Here is a 12,343-nt window from a genome sequence, read left to right as displayed (position 1 = left end):
TCCTGGCACTAGCTTGAAAAGAAAACACATAAATTAGTTACCTGCTTTTTTCTACACTACTTTAAGTGGAAGCAAAGCCTTTCCTAGTTAGTATTAAATTCTAAAACTGGGGTCAAAGAGGAAGGCACAGAATATAAAGCAGTGGTTCTTATTTTAAGGGGATTAATCCTTCTAAGTATCTTTAAAAAAATGTTTTTCTTCAGAAAAATTAAAGAGAATTATGGGTTTTCTTCCAAGAAAATGAATTTAGGGTTGTGTCAACATAATTTTGTTCCAGTGTGCCTTTTGGTACTTGTTTACAGTTATCTGTGTTGTAAATGGTAAATTTTCTTTGAGGCTGAATTTATTACTAAGTGAGCCAAGGCAGCGTGTCTCAAACTACAGTGTGTAGGTATAGTCTCTGAGTTCTGTGAAAATTTTAAAAATTGGAGCTTTTATTTTTATGAGCCCCAAATTCATATATATTTAAGATGATCTGGATGATTAAGGAATAATTCAGAGAAATTATTTATATTTCTGCTGATGTTATATTTTTGTTAAACTTTGCAAATCTTTGCTAAAGTATGAATTGTATCATACTTTAGGGTACTCATGAAGGTTTAACAGTTCATATAGATAAAAGTGATAGGAGAATTTAGGTACTATGTGGCAGATAATACATGTCATAAGCATAGGAAACTTAAAATAAGTAAACTGTGATATTTATATCAGCAGATATACTTTTTAAAATCATATATATTGTACAGCTCCTGAATTTATACGTATGAACTTGAAAAACCTTGTTAACAACAAATATGATAATCATGAAAAAACTTTAGTAAGTGGCTTTAAGTTTTTCTTATTGTAATTTGGAATGTGTTATTAAATTTTTTGGTTCATCAAAAGCATGGGTCACTATCAAAGAAAAGTAACAAATATTATAATAACAGTGACTCAAGTGATGTTTCATTGTGATCAAAATGAAAAGAATCCAACCCAAAAGGGAAATGTAAAATATAAAACAAATGAGTATATATATTTTCACTATTAATAATGTAATATTTGCAACATTGATTCCACAAAACAGAATTTATTATGCTAAATAAATGTTAATTAAATTTTATTGATTTTTACATTTGTTTGTATGAATGAACTTATTATAATAATATAATACTCAGAGATTATCTGTCTGCAAGTTAACACTAAGGTCTCTGAGAAAGTTTTCCTTTTTAAAGCTTGGTATTTTACTCCTGTTTGAGAAACACTGAATCAGGACTTTTACTCTTAAACGGTTTCATGTCCATAGAGATTTAATCGAGCATGCTTTCTTGCACATTTAGAGGTTTTTAAGGTAAAAGTAATAATGCTTACCCAGTTGCTGGGTCTGCTAGAATGAGCACTCCTTAAGGAAACCCACATAGTGAGACTGGTGCTTGAAAGAAATGTTCATCAACAGCAAAAGTCTGGAAACCCTGTCTGGTCTCATGTTTATGTTACGAGCCTTATGGGTTTACTCTGACACTTCAGACCCATGGACTCTTGGCTATTTTTACTGATTTGATAGAGAACCAAGAAATAGTTTATACTTAGACAAATGGACTTATTTTAGGAGGAAATTCTAGCCACTGGAGATATCTTATCCTTCTTGTAGGTCATCTGAACAAATCTATTAAGTTTGTTGAATTAGATTTCTCAGGCTCCTGCTTTTTTTCCTTTGCCGAGCTCCCTAGCCTGCCTCTGTCCTTCCACCACCCTCAGGGTCTGGTTTTTTTCTGGAGGGCAGTTAGGGTAGGAATTGTGACCTTTGCATATCATTCCAGGTATGATCCTAGATAACCAGAAAAGTGGGTGAAACCACTCTTTACATCACTACCCTAAGGAAATTGATCCTGAGGCCATTTCTGCCGGTAAAAGAAGAATTCAGAGGCCTGACGCTGTGACTGCCCCCTAAGTGGGGAGCTTTTCCAAGCCTAAGGAAGTCCTTAGCCCCAGGGCCTTGCTGGAAGCCCAGTGCTGATAAGCAGGGTGAATTGTTTCACGCAGATGTCACTGAAGCTGTTTTGTCACCATGGACTGCTTCGTAAGATTCTCGTTTATTTATTTTAATTTTTTCAGGTGTAGAAGGATATTTATGAGCTTTTCTGTGTTCCAGGAGGCAATTTTAGGCCAAAACTACTGTGAAGAGGATAATTACAATGATGTTTCCATCACATTTAGTTCCAGTTTTGCCCCTCCGGATACATATGTCTGTTTTAGCATCTTGTCAATTTTTAAAAATTTCTGGAACACGTTGTCTTTTCAGCTGAGTGTTGATCAGAGTAAATATACACATACTCAACAGGGAATTTTGGGTTCATATTTGAAAAAAATAGAACAGGAGCGGCTGTTCAGATTCAAAGGTAGGTTTAGAGAGGGTCAAAGAGATGGATCCGTTCGAGGTACCTAAACTAGTCATGTGTGCTTGTGGGTGGCAAGATTAAGTGGCTTTCATCTAGCTGCAGAGTCTGTTGTGGGGTCTTGGAAGTCATCCAAATTGTTAATTGCTATTGAAATAATGTTTTGGTAGAAGATGGTAAGAACATTCTTAGTTATCAGAGCTAGCCATATAAGTTAGAGGCTTATGAATGAATTTCTCCCTTGTCTCCTGTAATTTTTCTATCCCTATTAGTGATAAAATGATTCGCAATGAGATTGTTGTATTCTGTGTTCCATAGTAGTGTATGGTGTGACATTAATTTGATTAATTACATTTACTGTTACATTATGTTTCTAAAATATTTAAGATTTTGTTGAAATGTTTATATAAAGCAAAAAACAAAAACAAACAAACAAAACTCTTCACCCCTCAATAGCGCTGTGGAATCTATATGCAGACGATTTATAAATGTGTTTATAGCCAAAATCTTTCCTTTGAGATCTGGAATCATATATCCAATTGCCTACTTGACATCTTCTCTGGTATGTCACAACAAAATTAATGCCTCTTCTTTCTCATATGATATTTATTATTCTTTCTGGCAGCCTTTCTTATATGTGGTGGATTTCTCGCCTTTTGAGTCCTCATGGTCTCAGTAGCAAGGCGAACACTTACCTTTCCAGCCATCCTTATAGTTATGAGATCAACAGGCGACCACATCTGCACCATTCAGGCAACCCAAAGAGCTTTGATTAGGAAACTATTGACTGCAGAACGGAGGCACCATGAGGATTTCCTTCTGCAGGAAGTGGAAGCATAGACGTTTAGAGGCAGCGAAGTCTAGGATCGATGTTATCTGTGCACAGTAGTGGGTCCCCAGTGGAGGGATCCTAGAGTATATCTTGGTCATTATTTGGGCTTCCTGATATCCTTTAATAATGTTTTTTTGTTTGGTTTGGTTTTTGTTTTTGTTTTTGTTTTTTTTTTTTTGCTGAAAATGATACAGTAGATTTTACTGTTTAAAATAAAGAACTTAAACTGATTCCCTCCCTGCCCACTCCCGCCAGTTGATCTTTATCCAGTGTCCCTAGACTCAAGGAATGTCACCACTGTCTATCTGGGTGTATGAGCAAGAAATATAGTTGTACATTCTGAGCACCTATCTCTTCTTCACTTCCACACTTCATGCAACACCACGTCTTGCTAATTTTTACATCTTTTGAAGGTTTGGGATGGTTGCTTCACATCATTCCCATCATCTACTACCTGAATTAAATATATATATATATATATACATATATATATATATATATATTCACTGGGGTGCTGCAGCTGATTACTCACTCTCCCCCATCAGCCATGTATTCTATATAGATGTAGCTGGAGTGATTTTCCAAAATCTGACTTAGGACACTAACCTCTGCGTCCCCCAGCTTGAATTTTTTTTTTTTTTAATGTTCTATAACATTTAAAACTCCATATATTTGTCTATAAGAACTTCTTGGTCTTTATATTTTCTGCATCTCCATCCTGATCGCTCTCATTTTCTCCAGTCCTGCCAAACATTCAGTCCTTTTATTTGTTATAATCTGCCCTGCTCCAGGTCCTTTGCACTACTGGTTTCTACCACTTGAAATGATCTTCTTTCTTCTCGTCTTCTATTCTTCAGACAATAGATCTGACTTCTCTTTCCTAGAAATACCTTTAGGCCTTTTGGATGAGGTCATATCTTTGCATTATATGATCCCATAACCAGCCTCTCTTTTACAAAGGTTGGAACAGTTTTGTTTTGGCGTGTGTTTGTTGATGCTTTGCTCATTTGTGTACCTCATCAATGTGGAAGAAGCCCCATCGAAGGAAAAGTACTAAAAGTATTTGTTAGAGAACTTTAAATGCATGTTTACTAGGTTTTCCATGTAGTTTGAAAATATTTGAGTTATATTACTTCTTTGTAAACTAAACTTCTTTTTTTTTTTTTTTTTAAAGATTTTATTTATTTATTTGACAGAGGGAGAGAGATCACAAGTAGGCAGATAGGCAGGCAGAGAGAGCAGAGAGCCCAATGCGGGGCTCAATCCCAGGACCCTGAAATCATGACTTGAGCTGAAGGCAGGTGCCCCTGAACTAAACTTCTTATTCACTTTTATAGTCAGTATAATAAAGCAAAAGGTTATAGTATTAGATTTGGATTGAGATTTGAATAAGTTACTTAACTTTTCTCAACCTCATATTCTGTGTAATGCTTAGCAATTTATGTATCCATTTTCTTTCTCATTGGAAGGTTGGATTGTATCTTACTAGATATTTTTATAGGATTAAGCAGTTCTATTAATATATTCCAGTTAGACTCCAACATCATTTCCATTAATGGAATATCTGCTATATATAGATCACTATGCAAAAAGTCATAATGAGAGGCAATAGACCTTAAGAAGTTTACTATTGAGTTTGAAAAATTCAGCACATCATGACACTATGAGGTAGGAAATGTAAAATTTGTGAGTCACCTGCAGAGTTGTATGGTCAATTATAGGAATTCATGGAGAAGGTGGAAATTGAGCTCCCTAGGGAAGAAAGAGAGACTACCAGCCTTCTAAGTAAAAAGGCGGGGTAAAAAAATGCATATTATAGCATTATGAATTATGAACTGTGAATTCATGCTGGTAATTCATGGCAAATAAGCAGTGCAAGATTTCTGTGGATCAGATATGAGGATTTTGAGTATCAGTTAGAATGTATTGCCTTATCTTTGTCTAGGCATATGGTCGATTCTTTAGCCAGTAGATTTGTGTTGCATCTAATCTGATGTAGATCACCATGATTGGCATGATCACCGCCAGCTCATGGTCCTTGCAGGCTTTAGTCACTGTTTGTGGGAACTATTTTTTTTTTTTAAATTTTTTTAATTACCTTCTTTTTAAAAGTCATATAAAGAGTTCTTTGGGAGATATGTGGTAATACTATAGTTAGAAGAAGAAAATGTTGGGACATATTCTTCTGGTTATTCTCAAGGAGAGAAATTTGATCTTATTCTGTGTACTTAAGGTATTTCCATTTATCTTAACCTGCTGAAAGTGCATCTTCATAGTAGATTGAAAGATCTAAAAATCAAACTTTTGAAATTATTGAAAATTCTCTCTTTTCCATAAAGGAAAGTCCTTCCTTCTTTGGGGGAGGTTGGGAAATACCTGTGCTGGATTGTTGGTCAGAGTTCCCACTGTTATTTTGGCTGGAACTGTTTTCTATTTTTGCTTCTACAGTACACCCCAGAGGGAAACTTTAAAAAGTTAGTGTGGGAACTGAAACTCTACAGTTTCTCAATGTTTGTGTTCATCCATTGAGCCTTAAGTTAGCATTTATGAAAACATTCAAGTACAGGCCTAAGATGCTCTCAGGGCAAAAAGAGCACTGTTGGAATGGAGGTCACTTACATGATGCAGCTGTTCTGATTATGTTTAAAAGGAATGTTTTGTTGGAGGAGTATCCTTGGGTGATTGTATTTGCTAAGAGGAAGTTGAATTGTCTGCCAACAGTCAGAGAAGAATTTGTATGTTGTTCTTTTCCTCACCATTGGCCAGTATGGCATTTCACAGCTGATCAGGTGTGTGTGTTTGTTTATTTGTTCAAATAACAGCTGGATTGGCAGTACCAGCAATGGAATAGCTTGGCCTAAGCTAGAGTAGTAAGATTCGGTATTTTACTTTGCTCTAGTATAGGAAACCACTAATTCCACTAGAACTACTTTAAATTAATGTAGGCTCAGGAGAGCCAGTAATTAATGGATGGGTCTCTGGTGTTATTTTATTTTATATTAAATCCTCAAATTACAGATGATTAAACATCTTGTGAACAAAAACACCAATCTCAACATTTGAGGTGATGATACTGTTCTCTTTTGCCTTTTTGTCTCCTGGGGCCTCAATTTCTTTTATCATATTTTGATGGTTTGTGAAGCTACTTGGGAAGACAGAAAATAAATATAACCCCATTTTCTGTAAAATTCTGTCCTTCCCTCTGTTGTCCTGTCTTCCCGCATTTTAGACTTTTCAGTGTAAGCAGTTTGTTTTTCTCTCCTCTCACTTGGACTCTTTCTTCCTTTCTGTAAACTCAGTTTCTTACTTTTTTCCCTCATGTTTTATGCTTTCATACCATTTTGGTTTTCTTTTCCTTTGTTTGTTATGGGCTTCTAAGAGAAGCACTGTTTTCAAAAACAAGTAGATAGATTTTTGGTTTAGATAATACTCTGTAAATAAAAAAAAGTAGGAACATGTTTTTACTTTGCTATTTCCCGTTTCTGTAATCCCTGCAACCATCCTCTCAAACAGTATTTTTTTTTTAAAGATTTTATTTATTATTTATTTGACAGACAGAGATCACAAGTAGGCAGAGAGGCAGACAGATAGAGAGAGAGGTGGAAGCAGGCTCCCTGCAGAGCAGAGAGCCCGATGTGGGGCTCCATCCCAGGACACTGGGACCATGACCTGAGCCGAAGGCAGAGGCTTTAACCCACTGAGCCATCCAGGTGCCCCTCAAACAGTATTTTTTGATAGCTAAAATACTTAACTCTTTGGGCCTCACATTTTCATCGGTAGAATGGTAGACGGGAGACGTGGATGGTTGGGGTGGGTAATGTCAGAGCCAGGCAACAAAATCAGGTCTCTGGCTTCAGAGCACAAATTCTTAAACCATTTCACAGCTAGGAATATGCTTTTATTTGGGTGACAGTGGGGGATATGCTATGCTTTCCTTTTGAACCTTTTATGACGCGTCTTCTAGTGTAGTCAGGAACTTTTGTGGTCCTTGTACTTGGATAAAGGAAGCAACTTCCTTGATTTGTCAGCTGAGTTGCTCCTGTAGCTTGATTCCACTTGAACCTGAAAACTCAGTTGAGGAATTTTGCTCAACCTGAATTCTTCTTTAATTGATCATTACATGCTAGTTGCCTATTCAGGAATAGTTGTTATTATCTCTTTTAATGTTGACTCAAATAGAGCCAGTTCTTGTAATATATTAAAATAAATTTTTGATACCTTCAGACATACTGTGATTATGAAGTAGAGTATTTTGACTTTGAAAAAATATATTTATATGGAAATATAGAGCACTGAACAGGCTTTCTCTACTAACTGTAAGTTCTGGCCTTCTATTATTAACAGGGCTCAGTATATGCAGACAACAGGCTGGAATTGTTAGTATGATATTTAGTCATTAGTTTCCAGAGAGGGCAGGCTGTACTACCTTCTCTCAACTTCCACTGTTCTTTCCAATTTGGGTTCCTTTGAAAAGGCAAGTGATTACAAAATTGGCTACAGGACAAAGACTCCTTTACTTTTTGGGGTAATGTAACTCTGATTATTCTCTTAAAGTTGCTTTTCATTTTAGCAACTACTTCTCAAAACATTTCAGTACCACAGTACATAAAAGCTAGGTAGGTTGGAGAGCTATGGGATAAGTGCCAGGATTTCAGAAATTAGACAAATCTAAGAGGAAATCTTAAACTTAGATCTGTGGTTCTTTATAGTTGTTGGTAAACATGTGTGTGTATGTGTGTTTCTGGGGAAAGTATTCTATGTTTACATGAGATTTCAAAAATAATGAAGAAAGTAAGAAAAGAAGGTTAGAGAGGAGTAGAAGGAAAGAGGTGAGAAGGAGGGTTGATACACTGGGACATAAGGGGTTGGGTAGGTTGTAAACAGAAAGCTTGAGAAAGGTTCAAGTATCTGCGAATTGGAAGATTTTAAGTATACTACTCCATAACATTGTCATCTCATTTTTTATCTCTGAAAAATGTTCTTTTCCTACATTTTCCAGTTTGATTTTGTCTACTATTTGATGGAAAAAGGAATGAATCTATCTGAAGGGACAAATAATAAGGACTTGAGCATGTCATGTAGATAATCTCAGTTAGTCCTGAGAGCAGACTGCAACGGTTGAAGGATTTCAAGAAACGGAAACTAAGACTAGAAAAGTTAAATTATTTGCCCAAGTTAGACGATGGGTAAGAGGTAAGGAAAACTGGACTCCTGAAAGACCCTGGAGAGAAAAGCCCAGCAGATTGTGAAATCAACCTCTTCTGAAGAAGGGGCAGCTGGTATTCAGGAACACGTCTAATAATCTTACTGCGTGGGTTTTCTGTGTCCTGCAGAGGAAAGTGAAAATTCTGGTGGTCAAAGAAAGTGCCAGGTAGATTCCTGCTTTTACTTTCTAAGATGTTGTAGGGGAAGGAGATTAAACTGTGGCACAATGTTTGGTCCAGTTCCTAAATCTTAACATGTAGCAGGTAAACTCCCTACTCTGCCAAGAATTGTGCTTATTTTACATGAAACCTTCTTTTTAGTGTTTTGTGTTGTCTGAAAGTTTTAGCAGCTGTCCTATTTTCAAATGTCAGTTGGATACCTAGAACAAATACAAAGCTGTTCTTCTCAGGGATTACAGGAAAGTTTATTCCTGCAGAATATGAATGAAGCAGTTTCATATTTTGCCAGGGCAATGGAAGGGACATTCTGGGGACAGAAATTTGTTGAAAATTGCATTCTGCTAAGATGCAAAGTCAGTAGTTTTGTATTGAAGTTTGAGAGACAAGTTTATTTTTCCCACCCTGATACTTTGTAATGGGTGTTTCATTCTTATGGAAACAAGTTATATGACATAGGGAGTGAATTCCATTAGAAGAGAGGCATAATCTTAAGGAATAGTAGGATGTGAAAGTTTAGAGAATTAATAACAGACCATGCAAAAAAGTGAGAGCACCTATCTTGGCCTTACCAAAGTGTTGTAACCTTCTAGGGGAATTGTCAAGGTTGAGAACATTGTTTAAGGTCATTTCAGGTTCTCCGTTTTTTCCTCTTTGTTTTATATTTGAATTAAAACCAACACAGTTACCATTTTTGAGATTCTTCCTTTTTTTGGCCTTCAATTCAATTCACCAAAAGTTTACAGCTACAAAAATCCCTCTGTTAGGTACAATGTGGGGAAAAAAAGTTCTTGATCTCGAAAAGCTTACACTGGGGCTGGACAGATGCACAGATAGATATTGTTTATTTGGTATATAAGAGTGCATTATAGAAGTGCTAAGGATATGCAGAACAGGAAATAACAATAAAGAGTTGTCAGATTTTTTCATAAAGATGTTCAGTTTCATACCGATGCTCCGGACATTGTTCTAGATCTTTAGATGAAGAAGATACATGAATTCTGAATATTTTATGGAGTTTTTCACTCGAGTAAACAAATTCAGTAAGTGGCAAGTGCTGTGAAGGAAATAACAAAGAATGACATGTTAGAAAGAATCTTAGAAGGGAGTGCCTGGATGGCTTGGCAGTTGAGTGTTTAACTCTTGGTTTGGGCACAGGGCATGATCTCAGGGTCCTGAGGTCCAGCCCTCAGTTGGGCTCCACACGGAGCATGGAGCCTGCTTAAGATTCTCTCTCCCTCTGCCCCTCACTCCCCTGCTCATGTGCTCTCTCTCTCTCTCTCTCTCTCAAAAAGGAAAAAAAAAGTATCTTAGAAGGAACTACTTTAGTTAACAAGCCAAGGAGCTCTTCACCAATAAGTGGCATTTATGCCAAGACATGAATGATAAAAGTAATCCAGTGGAGGGGAGAGTACTCCAACCTGAGACAGGCATGAGCTTGGATTTTTAATGGGCAGAAGGAAGCCTGGAGCATGTTGAGTGAGAGAAGAAAGGAGAAGGAGATAACATGAGAGGAAGGCAGGGGCCAGATTATATTGAAGCTGATAGGCTAGAGTGCAGAGTTTGGATTTAATTCTCATTGCGCTGCACAGCTGAAAAAAAATTAATTGTATGTTTTGAGAAAAGTGGATCTGGGTGTCTGTAGAAAGCTATTGTAGGACTGCTAGTAGGGAGCCATGAAAGGAGTAGGGAGTCATGAAACCTGTTGGGAGTGGTTCTAGTCGTCCCCCTGATTGATGAGAGGAGTTGGATAAACTAGTGTAGATGAAGAGAAGTGGATGAATTGAGGACATGGTTTGGATGTAGAGACCAAAGAAACTGCTAGTGGGTTATAAGAGGAACCTGAAGGACAGGGAAAAATCAAACTGATTCCTAGGTTCTTAATTTTAGTCCCTTGGTGTATTATGTTGCCACCTAATCAGAGGTAGAAAAATGGGGTGAGGAGAAGAAACTTCAATAAAGGAAATGAAGCTGAAACATGAAAAAGTAGACAGTGACATTGTCTTTAGCACAAAGGTAACAGCAGCAGAAATGCTTAAGAGACATTAATTTTACAACAAAGAAATCACCCCAGATGAGCTGGGACCCCAAAACACAATTTCAGTTGTCACTGTTCTCTTTATCCAGAGATCCTGTTTGCTTCTTCTTAAGCTATCTAGGCACAAAACAATGTTACTGTACAGCATCTCTGATTTTTTTCGTACCAATGGTTTCTGGCATGTTCTTTGTTCCTACTAGGAAAATCTCAGTCAATGCCAAGAAGTAACTGTTTTGCATAGTGTGTTGGTGCTTTGGTAGCTATTCATAATGGCCCTCAGAACACAGAAAAATTCTTATTAAGATAGACTATTACTTAAACCTTTGGACTCTGGAACTATATCTGGGTAATTGGTCTGGATTTCTTAGTCTACATAATCATGTAAACCATTCCCTATAATAAATCTGTTTCTGTGTATTTATGTGTGTGGTGTGTCCTGTTGGTTGTGTTTCTCTGATGAAGCCTGACTGTTATAATAGAACCTTCCTATTTATATTGATATATAAAAATTCAGCATTTTTTGATTTTCATTCTCTGTCATCCCAGTGAAGACTTTCATTTCAGAGTACATCTTTATACCCTGCAGAGACTGAGCAAAGTAGACGTAATATAAATAAAATCACTGATAATGTTCTCATTAGATCATAAAGATAAAAAGGATTATGTATATTAATATTTAGTGGCTCTCCACATGTGGTCCTGGGTTTCTAAGACCCTTTTTGGGTTCAGCATGGTCAAAACTATGGTCATAATAGCAGTAAGATACTGTCTTTCCCTTTTTTTCTCCAATTTTCTCATGAGTACATGGTCGAATTTCCCAGAGGCTACATGATATCTGATATTACAACAGATTGAGTGGATAAGTAAAAACAGGAACATAGCTGTCTTCTATTAAATCAGACATGAAAGAGATTTGCAAAAACGTAAAACAATGCTCTTTTCATTTTTAAAAATGATTATTTATTTATTTATTTCAGAGGGAAAGAGTATGAGCCAGGTGGTGGGGAGTGGCAGAGGGAGAGGGAGAAGCAGACTCCCCAGTGAGCAGGGAGCCTGATGTGGGACTCAGTCCCAGGACTCTGAGATCGTGATCTAAGCTGAAGGCAAATTTTTAACCAACTGAGCCATCCAGGCGCCTATCTTCATATTATTACTTTTTGTTTGTTTTAGAAAATATAGTAGTTTTTATAAAAACATGTTATTCATATGAACATATAATGGATTTATTGTTGCTAATCCTAAAAGAATTAATAAGGCTTTTAAAGTTTCTCAGTTTGAATTTCTATTATGGTCAAGATTGACGGTTAGAACTCATAGAAATAAAAGCTCTCTGAAAATGTCCTCAATAATTTTTAAGAGTGTAAAAGTGGTCCTGAGACTAAAACATTACAGAACCTTTGCTCTAATAGAAGGTTTTTCATATACACAAGAGTGGCTCTCGTAAAAATGTTAAGTATGTACTTCCAAATATTATACTCTTTCATCGAACGATTCTGTCTGAAAGTACCACAAACCAGTTCTAGTTGTTTTTTTTGTTGTTGTTTTGACATCTTCTGATAATTTCCCTCACATAAAGGTAAAGTTGTCACTGCCTTGACAGTCATATGTTACTATAACTGAGAGCTGGTGTCTGTCTCCTCATTTATTCAGTCATCCAGATGACCAACTAACAACTACTTACTGAACTTCTAACGTGTAAGGCCCTCCTTCAGTGCTA

The 12,343-nt window shown here is 36.6% G+C and overlaps 1 protein-coding gene across 6 annotated transcripts in view; it reads left to right on the top strand.

Moving 5' to 3' along the window:
* LOC111147617 (protein tyrosine phosphatase, receptor type K) overlaps nucleotides 1-12,343 on the top strand; it is a 556,451-nt gene that overhangs the window by 180,330 nt on the left and 363,778 nt on the right. The window lies entirely within an intron of this gene.

Source organism: Enhydra lutris, unplaced genomic scaffold (assembly GCF_002288905.1).
Source record: "Enhydra lutris kenyoni isolate GAN:26980312 unplaced genomic scaffold, ASM228890v2 scaffoldscaffold17, whole genome shotgun sequence".
Lineage (NCBI taxonomy): Eukaryota > Metazoa > Chordata > Mammalia > Carnivora > Mustelidae > Enhydra > Enhydra lutris.
This window is presented reverse-complemented; position numbering and strand designations above follow the sequence as displayed.